Here is a 17,308-nt window from a genome sequence, read left to right as displayed (position 1 = left end):
GAATGCTATCACTTTAGAGTCACATATATTTCCACAGACAGAATAATCTACTGAGAAGCAGTAGATTATTGTGTTACACTCAGAGTGTGGGAAAGGCTGCAGAGTCCATACAATGATTACCCTTTGTAAAACACAAACTAAGAAAATATGAATTGCAAATAGCTTTGGCTTGATATTCAGGATATTGTAATAAGCATCCTTCCAAACTTGAGCAATCAGAAGAGCCCCTTACAACTTCAGTCTTTGATCTCAAGATAATTCTGGATCTCTTTTGCCACTAAAATGACTCATTTTTCCTGAGGCAGCACTAAGAGTGCAGAGCTAAGGCCATGCTCAGTCATTTTACTACACCTTGAGGTGAATTTTCATCACTTTGGCGGATGGATACATTGTCTTAAACACCTCATATGGGCAGATTAGTCCAAAATATATAATCACCTGAAATACTGAAGACTTTTTAACCACTATTATAACAATTTTTTTTTTTTCAAATACATTCACAATATATGCAAAGATTCCTGTGTCATACATGAAAGTTATCAGTTTCATGGTTCATAACAAACAAGATGATGGGGAGAGTAAGATTACAGCTCTCAATTTAAAGGTCATTTTAATCCCCTGTGAATGTTGTTTTCTCTGTCTTTACCACAAATGAAATTGTTTTACTACAAATTCATTAAATTTAAAATTGTCCCTTTCTTTTAGAGGCAAAGAAATATTCCCTTTTAGGATCAATTCTGTTTAATAAACTGGATTACATTGTAAGGCAGAGGTGACTGGTGCCAGTTCTCGCCTAGAATGAAATGACTTACTCCTACCAACAAAATCTGGGCTTCATTCCAGGGCTGTAATTAACTAGGTTCGCCACTAACTGACTCCATCAGGTCCAGTGAGGTGTACCTTGTGGCACTTTTGTGAAGTCGAAGAGAATGGGAGGACCACCTACCCCTGGAATGCCTCAGCAGCATTCCCTCAGTGCCCTCAGTGCACACACCTCCTGCATACAGCGTGTCTCTAAAGCCCCCTGAACCACACAGTGTTGTTGATCTCTGTTGACAAGCTCCAGTTCAAAAAGGGTCACCATTTGATGGTCTCTAAAGAAATGCTGTCACATTGTGGCTGCTGTTCAGAGGTATGCTTTACTTCATCTCGGTGTCTCTTTTCTCATGGCTAGATCCTGTATCTTCTCTGTCTTTGGACACCCATATCCAGTTGAGAATGTCCAGCTCTGCAGTTGAAATACATTCAGCCTCTCTGCTGCCCACACATTGGCAGATTTGTGGGAGGGAAGGGAGGGAAGGAAGGGAGGGAAGGAGGGAAGGAAGAGGAGTTTCATATGCTGCTTATCAGAAATGGGTTGCATTGGCATGACAGAATATATCAGGAGACTGCCCAGGTGAAGAGGCCCCCACTGCCACTGCAGACACATCATTGAGCCAAGAGCCTGGAAAGAGGCAGCATTTTTGCCATGCAGCTTTTGTGAATGCTAGGGACGGAATAGCAAACTAGGGTAATCTAAGAGAACAGCCCTACAGTTGAAATACAGCTCTTACATGGGTCATGGAAACTGACTGGTGCATTTTTCTCAGGAGTCCAGACAGTCTTCACTTGTCTCCTTCCCTGGCACTACAAGGTCTTACACCTTTAGAAATACTTAAAATGAAAACAATCTCTCTCCTACATGCACTTTCTAATAGCATTAAAATAAATCATCATCTATAAAGCCAAACAATGCCACAAATCTGTTTCCAGCCATGAGTTGGTTTCAGTAGTGCTAACCAGCAGCCAACATTGAGTTACAATATTTTCTTTCTATTTAAAGAACTAAATGGGGAGCTTTTTCCAAATCCCAAGTCAACTTTTTAAAATAGAAAGTAACATACAAGAGCTTGCAAATCTGCTTGTAATCAGGACTCCTGGAAGCTGCATCTGGTTGACAGATTTAGAGCACCACAAGTGTAGAAAAAGGAAGACTAGAAGAATAGCAGCAGCATCAAGAATTGAGGGGATAAACAGAACAGCAGCAGAAGAAATTAAAGGAAGCATCTAGAAAACAATGGATAACAATGAATAAAATATATTTCATGCTATCAACCAATACCATGGGATATAGATCAACACAAAAAATGAACAAAATGTAACACTATCAAATATGTTTTTCCTGACTGAAATTGTTGAGAAATAAATATTTCTTGATAAATTTTGATTTAAAGATAATTGGAAGTATTTCTAAGTCCTTCTGAGTAGCCTAAAAAGATACATTTATGACTTAAATGCATCACAAATGGGTGAAAAATAATGGATACCAATAACTACCCAGCAAATTAAGACCTTAATTTTGTTAAAACAAAATATGTTTTGTCATAAGACTGAATATATATAGATCTCTCACACTTATCCCTTTAATAAGCATAAGATTATGAAGTCATTAGTTTACAGTGTTTTATTTTGAACCTCCAGAAGCCTTGCAAAGCCTCTGGGAAGCCAGGCTTTGTCAATTCTCATCCATTTCAGTTCAGGAATTTTCAGGTTCCAACCATGAGCAATTACTATTGTTAATTTTGTTGAAAGCAACATGGACAGCTTTGACAACAGTACAGTAGTATAACTTTAATCTAAAGCTGCTTATCATTGTATTTTACTATCATAAAAGTAGGTCTCCAAATTTGGTAAATACTTTATTAAAAATTAAAAGATAAAAAGATGAGTTGCATGATTTACAAAGTGCTACTTCAATAAAATGCACAGATACAGTCAGATATATTCATACAGACACAGATGTTTCTAAAAATTGATTAATATTTCTTCATCTCTCTGTCCTACTGGTGGTTTTTTAAATGACAGCAAAACTACTTCAGAATTATCAATCCCTTTAGAAACATTTCTGAGTATCAAACAGTGTTCAGAACTCAAATGCCCTACAGATTCTGTGGCAGGCATATATTATTTGTTACCAAATGAATGTCATTCTGGAAGAGTCAGCCAGAAAGGATGAACCAACCACATGCCTTTTATTGAAGGAGTGTTTTTTAAACATTTCACTGTTTTCACTCTTTGTTGTGAAAAATTTGCTTGGTTTTGTCAATATAACCTTTGGTTTTGGAAATATAATCTTTGGTTTTGGAGAAGTTCTTTTACAGAGGAACTAACAGACAAGGGAAATTTTCAACTTGGGTGTAGAACTTTGTAGTGAAGGAAAGTTCATCTTGTTATTTTCTCTCATAAGGGTAAATTAGCCAAAGGAGAAACATTTTAAAAACACCCCACCCAAGGCAGAAAAACAAGTAAGAAAAGAATTCCTTCCATTTTCCTTTCTCATCAGAGACATGATGGGTTGTAAACAAGCAAAAGGGAACAGAACATAAAGTTAATCAGTGCCAATGTAAAAACATAATGGACCAAAAAAAAGTTTGATGACTAACTTTCAGTAAGTACAAAAATCCTTAAGTAAAACTTTTTCATGAAAAAAGTAGATAAATTCCTAAGCTATGAGTCTTCTAAATAAGGGGTCCTCTGAAATCCCACTTTAAAATTATGTTTCTAAACTCATTTACCAGACAAAAATATAAAATTAACAGTGCTAAGTCACCAGAAGAGATAATACCTATCCAAGAACTGTAAGCTGATGGAAGAATGATCTATCTGAATTGTTTTGGATAATCTTTGATTGAAATAATTTGTAACTAAGTGGTGTTGAAAACAGATTTTTTAAAATTATTTTATTTTATTTTTTTTAATAAAGGCTGCTTATGTATAATGAAGGAACTACAGACTAGGAACTCCAACATCTATATTGTGCAATTCAGCAGGAACTATTGTAAAGAATATTACCAGTGGACATATTAATAAATTACATGTAATAGGAAGGAGCTGGAACTACTTCTATAAAAAGAAATAATGCCTAACAAATCAATACAAGTTCTTTAAATGATACACAAGAGAATTAATCAGATTCACCCTGATGATACAGATTATTTGGATTTCCAGAAAGCGTTTGACAAGATCCCTTACCAAGGGTCCTTAAAGAAACTGAGAAGTCAGAAGATTAAAAAGAAGATTCTTGCATGTATAAATAATTGGTTAAGATTGGAAACAGAGATTAAGAGTCCTTTCTCAGTGTAGAAGGAGGATCCCTGTGGAGCTCCGCAGTCATGTTTTTGGGTCTTGTACTGCTCAGTGTATTTCTAAAGAACTGGAAGGAAGAGAGGGTGAATATAAAGTGTCAACAGTTCCTTATGATATTAAGCTATTTAAGGCAGCAGAAAAAAGAGCTCACTGTGAAGTAGTGCAGATAGTGCTACAGGAATTCAGATACTGCAGCCACTTCTTACTTTTAACCTGGCACTGTATTGCACCTTGAGGCATGGGGCAATTAAATGTTAGACAAAATTCATTGAAAGTAAGTATATAGGTAAAAAGATGGATATGGAAAAATGACAAACCTTATTTCAGATATATTCTTACAGACTCTAAGCCAGCCTTTACCGTTTAGGAGGTAGGCCTTCAGTTGCAGCAAGGAAGAGACTCTTGTGAATCTTTAATGCTGACCCCAAGTTAGTCCTGGGGAAATTTCAGAAGAGTGGGAAAATCTTGTGTGGCAACCTTTCAAAAGGGCAAAAGGATGAATAAGTAAAAGCTAGTTATCCTGGTTATCTGGGAATTAGGAGAGGATTGTAACACTCCATAATTTCACCTGAAAGAGCTCATATAAAATTAAAAAAAATAGAATTTGTTGCCAATAATGAATATAATTCAGGATGGTAAATGTTGTAATAGACTTTCAGAAAATTCACAATGTTTTATTAATAAATTACAAACAAATTGAGCAGAAAACCCCATGATATACTATAAAACAATTAATAATACTTGATTGTGTGAGAGTTCAGAAATTACTGCAGACAAGAAATAGTCTTCTTAGGATTTAGAATTTGTCCTGTTCTTGCAATGGGATGGTAACCTGTGCAGAACAAGTTTGAAAGCCCATACGAGTAAATCAGTATTCAATCAAGTACATAGCTCATATAATATATTCATTTTAACCATATATCAAACAACTGAATTTGTGGTTGAGCTGCTGACTAAAAAAAAACACCTCAAAAAAGAATTTATACATGAAAAAAAATAAAGCTGTGGCTTAGAAGTATCTTCACAGTATCCACCTGCTGCTCTCTAAAGCCTAATATAAAAATACAATCAATCTAAGCAAACTTTTGCAAGGGCAATACCTCCAGCTTAAGGTACCTGCAGCAGAATTAAGTTCAGTGCAATCTACTTACATTGGAATTATAATTTCAGTAACTTGAAATTGCCTCAATCACTCAGGCTCATGTCATACTGAAAATCTTATCTATTATTTTCTCTCACATGAATTTTTTATCAACACATCCTTAATTTCACTTTTTAACTTTTGTTTTTCAGTTATACACAGACCTATAGGTTTGTATCTTCAAAAGCAAGAAAAAATTTTTACATATTAACAATCAACATTTTTGTCCAAGCCAAGTTACACTGAGTGCAATTTATTAATATCTGCCAAAAGGCAAAAGAAGGAATGGATGCAGAGATAAAGCTGCATTTTCTCTTTTCTTCAGAGAGTAGTCTAATGCACTTGCTCAATCTGTTACCCATTCCGTCCTGTTTTCATCTTACTCTTTGTTTAACTGTGATTGTCTGTGCAACCCAGATTCTGTACAGTAATATTTTTAACCAATCTTTTCCTAACTTCTCCTAATCCTGGTTTTACTTTTAGTAATAACCAATCACCTCCCAACCAAGTATAATCTGTCTACCCCCAGTCCTTTCTTCTTGCTGGGTGCTCAAGCCATGGGGTCATCACATTTCCAAACCTCCCTCATTACAAGCCTTTTCTTGTCATAACACCTTGGCTGAAGTTCTGATTCACACTTCAGATTACGTCTCACAAGACTTGCTGACCTAATTCTGCTCCTTATCCTTCTCCAGATCTGTTTTTTGAACCCCTCCTTTCTCCAGATCTCTTGAGTGGTAGCTGGAGGCCACATGCAAAACAAAACACACAGGACAACTTGACCTTCATTCTGACACTGGTTCCTGCCTTTCCCTTGCACTGCACAAGACTACAAGTTAAATGGAAGTCTCTGACCAGAGATAGGATCCAGGATACTCCCTTGCCTGCTGTGAAAGAGGTCACATATGGTTCAACTAGCAGTAGACACATGCTAGTGGAGGAAGAGTCTTTTGAAATTTTAGCTTTTAATATGAAGGAAGTTGGCTGAATCTTTCAAATGTTTATTATTTGGCCAAATTTCAACAGATTTTGAAGGGGCCAACAAAAAAAAAACCCAACATATCCCTGACATTCTTTCAAGTCTCTGCTGGAAAGGAGGGGGTTGCTGGTCAAAGAAGTAAGGGATTGTTGAATCACTTTGTTTGAAATTAAAATAAAATGCAAAAATAAGAAATCTTACCTGAGGCTGACACAAAACATGGAGAAATTTCTACCCCAAGGACTGAAGTTGTGTCAAGATATAAGCAAGTGAATAATGGGAACTTAAAAATAGGGACTGATAATGAAAATTATTGATAATTTTAATGTTGGTAATGATGTGATGCTACCATCCTGACTTTAATAACTGACAAGTAGCACTCTCTTATACAGGCTAAAAGGAAAGGAATATCATTTACCACAAGTATATGGACAAGCAGACACATAATTATGTATCTTTCTCTTACAGCAAAGTGGGTGAGATAAGAAACTAGGTGATGCAGGATTTTGCTTCTCCAAAGAAATAGGATTTGCATTGGTTTCACCAGTTGTGCAAATTTGTTTTTTGTACAGCTGTATTTTCTTTTAAATCCTAAGGAACTGACATTTGTCCCCTAGGACAATTTTTCAAACATGTATGAAAATATCCCTCGTTGCTGTGTAGAGTGAACAAAATCCATATCCAATATCCATACGCAATTATGTTCCATTAGTCACCCTTCCTTCCATCCCTCCTTCCTTCCTATTACTCCTTTACCAAAGACACCTGGCTTTTTATTAACTATTGCACAGATTGAGGATGTCATCCTCAAGCTACTGAGTACCAAGTTTCCACTTGACATTTTGCCAGAAAAATTCTGCTTCCTTAAACAGTGCATGCTGTAAACTCTGTTATCACCAGTATTTCTGATCAGTGTATTGTCCTAGTTTATCTAAATAAGTGACAGTCCACTTAACCCATAAGAACCCTAGCATCTTTAATAAAAGCCTCATTATTTTTCCCCCTCATATCCCAACACCTTACTTGCCAAAGGTCAGTAAAGAAGTGTTTACCATTCAGCTTCAGAAACATCTCCCAGCAAATTGCATGAATGAAGAATTGCAGTCAGGTACTGTCATGCATAAGATGCTTTCAGACTGCAGTCTGAGGTTTGGGGGGGGTGGGGGTGTCTATGTCTTGGATTAGATTCATGTGTGGTCTAAAATGTCTTTCACTTGGCATATACTTGGAAGTGGAGAGGGGACCAAACTGTAATAACTCAATATATTATGAGCCTAAATTAGTGCAAGTGAGGTCTGATCTACGTACAGTGTGACATATGCACAGGGGAGTGTATAATTTGTACATTTTTCCTCCTCAATCCAGTGTAAGTTCTCTGTAAAAGTTATTTTATGATCTGCCATTAAAATATTAATAAAAATTAAAAATAAAACAAAAACCACTAGCCAAAATATTATTGATTTCTCTTGTAAACCTTTCTATTTTCTATTGTTGCCAATGAAAATTCCTTTTGGTTATCATAGTATGTGCCTACATTTTTGGAGTCTTTTATTTAAAGCTTTCTCTTAATGACAACATTTGTTTCATCCAGCTTCCTTATCATCACTTGAATATTTTTACCAGTGCAATACCTGCATTGCTTCCTGTTCACAGTGGGTGTAAAATGTCTGTCTTTGCCACTTCAGACCAGAATGTCTCCAGTTATATCTTCACATCTTTCTCACATCTTTATACAGGAACACATGTAGATCTGTACGTGTATTAAATGCATGTTACAGTAAGCATGCATGCTAGAACCAGATTTTACATTAACCTATTCATGTAGAAACATCCTTGGTTCATCACAGAACACCAGACTGACTTTAAAATCATGCTGTCCTTTAGAGTAACCTTTGTGGCACACTCTACTGGTTGCATTATGCAGTAGCTTTATAAGACAGTAATATTATGCCTGATAGTCTGATATGCTATCACACCTCAGAGAACACACCAATTAGTTGCATCCTAGATGGCAATCAGCCCACTCCCCATCATTTTACTGAGAGAGGGTCTAGCTGTTTCTCTGTGCAGTGCAATGCACTCTGATGTGCTTTTCACTTCTTTTGGTTTAATGAAAAGATGCCACCCATGGCACCTCACAGAATTTCCCTAAATCATTTTCATGGCAGGCATGCTCAGGAATGCTGAGTTGGACAGGACAGTGGGACTGTATTCATATTGAGTATCATGGATTGAAATCCACTTGGTCATAAGAGCTGATATATTTTCAGTAGCAGAAAGTCTTTAACTGTTCATGGAAGAATGCGAAGACACCATAACACTTAAGGCCTGACTATAGCTTTGCCGTTTACCTTTGAACAGACAGGAAAGAAGCCTGTCATTTGGAGAAAGAAGCTGGGGATTTCTGGTCCTATTTTTTATGGCTGTGAAAATAATTAGAGTCTGTCACTGCTTACACACCACAGTATATTCCTTCAACACACAGGTTTAGTTACACGGGGCTGCACATTGTTATTCTAACCTCCTTTGAGTAAAAAAGCAAATGCTCTATATATCCCTCACTCTCTAGTATGATACAGATACAGAAGTACCACATACTTATCCCACACATATACTACAGACATTAATTTTCCTTTGCATGACTTGGAAGGTTATGCTAATCTCCTCAAATGTAAGAATTCAGAGAGCACAGTTAAGCCTACAACACTTACAAGGGCCTGTATATGGGTGATCATCCCTGCAAGGGGAAATTAAGGGATAAGAATGCCTACTGGGAACACCCCAAAATTTCACGCCAAAAGTCAGTTTATACATCAAGAATCTCCAAACACAAATTTCCCCATTCCTCCTGGTCAAAGATGTATTTCTTCTGGAGCTCTATCTTTAAAACCCTCATTTCAAAGTGCTGCATTTCTACAGAAGATCTAAATTGTCTCACCTGTATTCCATCCAGCCCTCCAGATCAGAGCCCCAGCTGATACCTTTCACTCAACAGTCCTGCTCCCCTTGAACACTACTACTCTTCTTGATTCTCCTTTCACTAATGATTTCCCTCTGACTGATAAACATTGTGTTTATGTCATCTCCTCACTAGGTCTCCCCATGACAGCAATGCTAACCAGAAACTCTCATGTGTAACTTTGAGATTGCAGAAAAAACAAAAGGAAAAAAAAGGTATGTCAGGAGTAAACATACATAGGGGAGCTCTACCAGATTCACTCTGCTACTATTAAAACACTCATTTTGGCTTGTTCTTCAAAATACATTATTCTATTCAGGGACATTGTCATCTCTTCTTAGTCTAAAACAGCTTTCAAGCAATAAAACATTTCAGCTAACAACTTTTATCTCTCTTTTTAATCACATGCATGTCTGCATGGTCCAGTTTATTTCTGAAAAGTCAGTATCTTTTTATCAATATTTTATTTATATATTTATTTCATTATTTAGGATGGTATAGGTCAGGGTTTGTATCACCTTGGCTTTAGGAAAGAAAGGTTAATATAAAAAAGATTTCATTTGGGGAACGAAGGTATTAATACTACTAGAACTGTAAAGCAATAGCATCTAAATCCATTTAAACAAACAAACAAACAAACAAATAATCCATAAAATACTTTAAAATTCAGATATAAAAGTTGATATAATGGATATCTAGCTATGTATCTGGTAATTATGGTACATGGCTATTACATGCATATATTCAATACCTTATAAAAACAGCAGTCACAGTTGTATAGTGAATATATTACTTTTAGTTAATTATTTTTGCTATTTAATAGTAAATATAGACAATCAAGAAGGCCCTATAAAAAAGCACTGCTACCTGAAAGGCTTAGGGACAAGACAATAAGATCCCATAGATAATGGGATCCAAATAAGTTAATTTTGCCATGACTCTTGAAGATCCTGTAACTCCCAAGACCTTGCACATAAAACCTACTTGATATGTTATTGTCATATTTATGTCTAGGTTTTAGATCAATGGACTAAACAGATGTACAGGATCTATTTTAACAGGATTGTTAAAAGTATTATTTAAAAAACCCAACATCTTCAATGCTCAATAAAAGCAAGGAATGTGGAAAGCATTATTAGGTGAAGTTTGGATGAGGAGGTGATACTATATTGAATTTGTAAACTGATTTTACAGATTTGATATTGGTTTGCAACAATTTGCAAACTTACTGAATTGTAAAACTTGGAAAACTATTCTCATAGTAAGGAGTTTCATTTACACTATGCAAGGATTCCACACTAACAGTCCTACTGCATGAATTCAAGCAGCCACTAGGCAATTTCATGCATCAGCTTTCAGCATCAGTAACCTAAAGTAAGGTCCCAAAGAAAGAAAACCAATATTTTGGCTACAAACCTGTGGCATATGTTTGACCTTGAAGGACATACTGAAGAGCAAATTTTTAGCACTAAAACATCTGTAATTTTTCTACCTGTCTTAAATCACTTGACTACCTCTTGGGTTCCTAATGTCCCCTAATTCATGATTCCTCACCATTCATAGTATTCATCTCAAGTCATGTCCATTAATTTCACTTACTTTAAAATTTTCAGGAATCAGTTATAGCATAGTATTATTTTCCTCTTGGCTTTTTATTGAGACTCTGCTGAGCAGAATTCTGTGAGACCTTAATACTGTGTGTGTTTCACCTGGGATTCAGGTTTCATGTGACTGCATTATACAGGCGGAGTCTGAACCTCAGTTATCTCAGTTATCATCAAGTGAGATGACATCTTGTTAGCCTGACTTTAGTGACATTGCGCCTTTATGATCAGATAGGCTACAGGGTCAGGCACATCAGGGCATTAGGGCATAGCTCTTTCCCTATCCTTTAATTTATGTTCAATTGTGGGAAATTATCCATCTATTTAAACGGTTTTTAATTTTGTTTTTTTTTTCTTTTTAGTGGCTCCTGGCTGTGCATTCTTTCTTATGGATTTGAAATAAATCATCTCAAACAAGACTGTATATGTGACAGTACCTGCCTCCCTGCTCTTCTGTTTCTGCACATCCCCCTTCATAACTTTATCAACTGCACCTTTGGATGAAGCAATTTTGTGGGGTGCTCCCATGCTCTCAACAATTAAGACACATCAAATTGCTGTCTACCTGTTTTACCAATGCAATGTAAGTCATGCTTCTTCAATGGTAATCAGGTCAAAAAGGCAACACTATACTAAATATATTTCACTTTTGGCCACTGAATAGCATTTAAGCAAGAAAAGATTCAGGCCTCTGTCCTGGTTTCAGCCAAGGACAGGGTTATTATTTTGCTGTAGCCATGAAGGACTGCATTAGGAAGAGCACAGCCAGCAGGTCGAGGGAGATGATCCCGCCCTTCTACTTAAGTCCTGGTGTGGTCTCACCTGGAGTGCTGGGCTTCTCAGTACAAGAGAGACATGTAGCTCCTGGAGTGGGTATAGGCAAGAGCTACAAAATTGATCAAGGAACAAGAGTAAGTCTCTTTTTGAGAAAGGCCAAGAGGTCTGGGCCTGCTCAGCCTCAAGAAAAGAGTACTGAAAAGTGACCTCAGTGTCTATAAATATCTATCTTGGCCGGGATGCCAAGAAGATAGATCCAGACTCTTATTGATAGTGACAGCCAATAGAACAAGAGGCAATGGGCAGAAGTTCATGTGCAGGAAGTTCCACCTGAACATGAAGAAGAGCATTACTGTGAGTGACCATGCACTGGAACTGATCGGCCAGAGAGGTTGTGGAGTCTTCCTCCCTGGAGCTATTCCAGAAGAGTCCACAATCCTGTGCCATGTGCACTGGGATGACCTTACCTGAGCAGGGAGATTGGACCAGGTGACCCACTATGGTCCCTTCCAAACTGACCCATACTGTGATTATGTGATTCTGTGGAAAAAAATTCAAGGCAGATTTCCCTACAGCTCTAGAGCTCTTGAATATATATAATATCTTTACCTTCTGTTCCACAGGGAGAAGACCTGTAGAACATAAATCCAGAAAAGTTCACCAAGTGATCAGTTCTGATGATGATGCTGTCTTCTCCATCTTTTATATCACAAACCTTATATATAACTCAGTTTCATACAAACCCTAAGGTTTTAATTAGACCAAAGTGTTTCAGAATAAGCTCTGTGTTACAGACTAAGAAGTGGAGATCAAGGCATTAGTAATTCCGAAAGATCCTTTGATGTTAGAAAACTGACGAAGTGAGAGCTGCCCTGATGATTCCCAAAAGCTGAACCACATCCTATGTTGCAAAGGAAGTTGAAAACACCTTTACTCACTCAGCACAGATACTCACACACACAACATCTAAAACCCGTCAATCTAAGTCAGGTTTGACCTTAATCAGACACTCAGCCCAATCCTCAACCTTAATGCAAAACACAGCCACTAAGAACCAAAGAAAGAGTTTGCCTTTGCTAATTTTAGGCACAGTTCTGAGCAATCTATTGTCCTATGTCTAGTTTTATGAGGAAGGACAGGAGAAATAAAGAGCAATGTCCACCTCAGAGTACAGCTTGCTAATTACAGCTGGCTATACCCCTGAGCTTTCCCACTCTCTATTGCAGATACAACAGGTGCTATATTTAAAGCGTCGACATTTCTAGATTCTGGTAAGGGTGAAGACTGTGGATAAGTTCGCTCTGTAGGGCACAGAGATCTAAGCTAGCTCAAAACAAAGCTAACACTGGAAGCAGCATAGCCACGTCAGCATAACTGCGCTAGCCAAAGCATAATTCAGTGCAGCAATCATGCATCTGCACTGCATGATCCTGCTTCCAGGACCCAGACTATAATTTCTGTTCAGAGTTGTACAGATGTGTAGATCTACTACCTCATCTGGAGCTAGCCTGAAAATCTTAAACAGAATTCCACACTGTAAGGCAGTTCACCCCACATACACGCTTCCTATTGTTTCAGGTCACGCAAGGAAGAACTTTTAGACTTTAAACACATTTCAGTATTCACACAATGTAGCATTTCTTTCAACTTATTAAAAACCATTGCACTGTAAAAGCTTTCTTGACAGGGCTACTTGCTGAATATTTTCTCTGAAACTGATCAGACAGAACTTGGCCGTGTTCATTTCTAAGAAATCTCAATGACCAGTTTACGTGCAATATCACTGCATATGCAACACCAGGAACACAGAAGCAACCCTTCATATGGGCAATGTCTCTGTTTTAGGAACAGTCTCAGGAAAATACATAGCTCTTATTTCAATAATTGTCCTTTTTCTTTTAGTATATACATTTTAAGCATGAGGTTTACTATCTTTTGTTTCCTCTCACAGCTGTTAATTTTTCACCTATATCATTTTATGCATAATCTGACTTTACTAATAGCCACCTGCTCTCCTCAGAAAACCTATTCATCTCTACTACCTATTGGTCATTTAAAACAAATTAAAACACAAAGAGCAAAGCCATATTAACTTCCTTCCTTTCTCAATCCCTTGAGAAAAGGCCTTTCCAGCAATGACTGTGAGTCTTATTTGACTGACTTTCGGGCTTTTGATTGGCCCTTGGATACAGCACTGAGAAGATATTTCCTGTGTTTTAGAGTGTAATAAGAGCAACAGATTTTACTCTGAGCCATGAGCTGAACAAGGGAGGAAATTGGAGTGCCTCACAGTAATTAATCATTGTATGATGAGACCTGTCAAAATCCTTTCTAGAGCTGATATTGCTGTCAATAACCAGTTAGTAAATTGCCATCTGTGACTGCTTAAAATATCAGCCTATACTACAATCAACATATTTTTTACTTACACATCTTTTTTATTTACCAAATATAATTCTCCTAAGTACTATATGTGCTCCAGTGTTTGCCAGATGACAGCACGGCTGGTGTCAATATCTAAAACTAAATGCTTTTGCCCTAAGTAAGTATCCAACAAATCCCCTGAGCTGTAAAATAAAGTACCAGCTAAATTACATTTGTATCTAGTCTAAATTCCAGTGGTAAGAAAAATTTATTACCAAACATTTGTACTCTGGATATTGGCTTATGGTTCAATGAGAAAAAAAGAGAAGTATCTCAGAGCAGTTTCTTGTCATACTGAAAGCTTAAGTAAATAATAGCTGCCAGATTCTCAGCTGATATGAAAGAAAGGAATTCAACTGTAACTATAGAAAATTATGTTTCTTTAGATCAGCTGAGAATCTTGCCCAAGCCAACCTGAACCTAAATTTGATAATTTCTAAATTTTATATTTTATTTCACTAATTGAAAGCAGCAGCACTGGCTTTCTCCAAAATCTAACTTTCTCTTTTCTTCATCAAATGTCTACGGAATAAGCCAAGAGTCTTGTGTGTCCTTGTGGACTAAGCCAAGAAATTTTGAGGTAAGGCTCAATTTACCACTAATAATATCTTACTTAGGAATAGAAAGAAAAAAAAAAGAAGTTGCTTTTCCTCTAACTCAGTGGCTGCATGCAGCCTGTGAAATATCATTCTGTTGCCTGCAGCCACAGAAAATTAAAGATGCTGTCCACAGTCAATTATTTGTGTGGTACTGCTTTTAAGACATCTCTGTTTCACATGCTGTTAACTTAGTATCCTGTTTCTTCTGGATCCCCCTGCAAGGGAACTAACTCTTCCAGGACACTGTGTAGGGAACTTGACTAACAGAGTCATATTCCAAGACCCAAGCTACATACTTAATGGATGGGAATCATGCATTCTTCTGTGTTTTCTCTGCAGACCCCAACAGAAAACACCTCAGAAGTTTTGAACATAGTTAGCCTCTTTAATATTAAGAGTGTACAGTACAGAGGTAGCTCTTGAGCAACTGAGCTGTGCTCCTTGGTGCCACTGGAAGTGGCAAAATGTCAGTTGTGGAACACTCTAAAAGGGGAGGGAACACAAGAGTCCAAGGGAAACAAATCAGGGAAGCTACAAGGGAAAGCTGTGAGTGATAAAATATCATTTGAAGAGTCCTGACATGGAGGATGGCAATGGAAGAGGTTACCAAAATCTTCTGTCTGTAGAAAAGTAAGTGGATGTAAGTATGATCATGCATTTGCTTCCAGCAGTTAGACAGCATGGTTCACTGCTTCCCCTTTCTCCTCATCCCATTTTTTGTAAGGAATGTCTGGAAAATGAAAAACCAGCTCCATTGTCTCATGGGTTCTGGATGCGATGAGAGCAATCAAATCTGAAACCTTACATATAGCAGGTCCTTGGTGTTCTACTCTTTGAGTGGTCACAGTGCATCCCACGATTTGCTTGCACTCAAATAAACAGAGTATTCTGTTGCAGTAATCTATCCTGTTTGTTAACTATCTTAAATTTTTTCCACTGCCAGAAACAGAGGAAATGCATCAATTCTCAATTATTTCATATCTTGTCACCGATACAAAATATTGGATAGATTGTAACAATAAAAAAACAACCCCAAACCCTGCAATACTGAGCTCAAAACTCACACATTCAGTGTTTACCTATCAGGACTCATAAGACAAGATCTTTCCTGTGTACTGTGTCAATTTTGAATCACTGACTTTAAACTGAAATGATATATATATAACTATCTGTATATGTCATATATACAGGTTTGTAAGACATGTCTTACTGTAACCTAGGTAGCTTGTATCAACACAATTCCATTTTGCAACCAAAGAAGTAATCTTGCACAAAAGAAAGTTATTTTGACAGGGTCTATTTTCCATATGCTTATGTTGATTGGCATTCATTCCATTTTCCTCTTTTCATTCTTTTAGTAACAGAGTCCCATTTCAGTAACTCTATTATTTTGCCTGGGATCGATGTCATGCTGACAGCCCTATAATTATGTGGGTTGGCTCATTTAGTCTTTTAAGTACTGGCATGGTGTTATCTTTCTTCCAGTCCCCTGGAATGTCCTTAGTGTTCATAGGGCTACTGCAAATCAACATCCTGGTACACACCAGTTGAATTCTTGCTGGTTTACCACTCACCAGTAACTCACCTCTATAATCCATTTTACAGAAGTTTCCAGCCAATGAAAATCTTGGACAATTTTGTGTTTTGCCTAAGTTGCAGTTTTTGAATAAGAACTTTAACAATGTCATCACTGAAGTGAGGAAAAAAACCCTTCAAAACCTTCCTTCTATGAATTTTCATTTAAAAACTGCAGATGGTTCTGCCCTAAAGTATGAAGGATATGTTTTCCTATATCCAGGCTTGTGTATTAATGTGCATTTATAGATTCACAAATTAATGTATCAAATTAAAATAATGGAATTACATGAAAAATTATTTGTGTTCAGGATAATACTGCCCATGTGGGTACTAAGAAGTGGTTTTGTGCAATAGGAGGAGTCAGAAGATCAAAAATATTGCTGTTGCAGCTCCTACATCTCAATGTTTTTTTAGTCTGGGTCTTACACTGTACTCAGTTTGGTTTGGTACCCTGGGCTGACTGTCCTTACTCTGTGATGTTTTTTAGCCATCTGGAGGACAAGTCATAGATGTTGATGTGTTTATACCTTTACTCCAGGTTTGGAGTTGCATTTGGCGTGTAACGAGAGCAGAACATTTTTACTTGTTAGAAATCTAGTTGCATGCAGTAAAACTGCTCTACAAATCCAGATCAAACTGCAGCAAATGCTTTGGCCAGGGAATTTGTTTTCAAGCAGCAGTGCTGTTCTCAACCAAAATGCAAATGTACACACAATCACTGACAATATTTTATCATAATGAAAGAACTCATCAGAGAATATTTCAGCTAGTTTGTTTCTTTTACTCAATATTTTAGAATCAGGTTTTTTACACTAATGAAGTATATGATATTGCATCAAAGATAAGAATTATATCTACTGTGTATATATCTATATATTATTGATTTATTGAAGAAAAAGAGAAGTTTAGTTCCTTACAGCTTAACAGATATTTTTAGATATTTTTTACATTTGCTTAATCTGGAACCATGTTGAAACTAAGCCAGATGCCACAACTAGCTACTGAGAAGACAGTGCTGAGTGGGAGTTAATTCTATCCATGTCAAGGATTTAGATCAATGTATGGCTTTCTGTAGTTATTCTAACTGCACTCTATATGGCACAGATTGACTATCACTCAGTA

The sequence above is a fragment of the Poecile atricapillus genome, chromosome 2, assembly GCF_030490865.1.
Source record: "Poecile atricapillus isolate bPoeAtr1 chromosome 2, bPoeAtr1.hap1, whole genome shotgun sequence".
In the NCBI taxonomy this organism is placed as follows: domain Eukaryota; kingdom Metazoa; phylum Chordata; class Aves; order Passeriformes; family Paridae; genus Poecile; species Poecile atricapillus.
The sequence above is the reverse complement of the archived record's forward strand: the minus strand, read 5'-3'. Positions refer to the sequence as shown.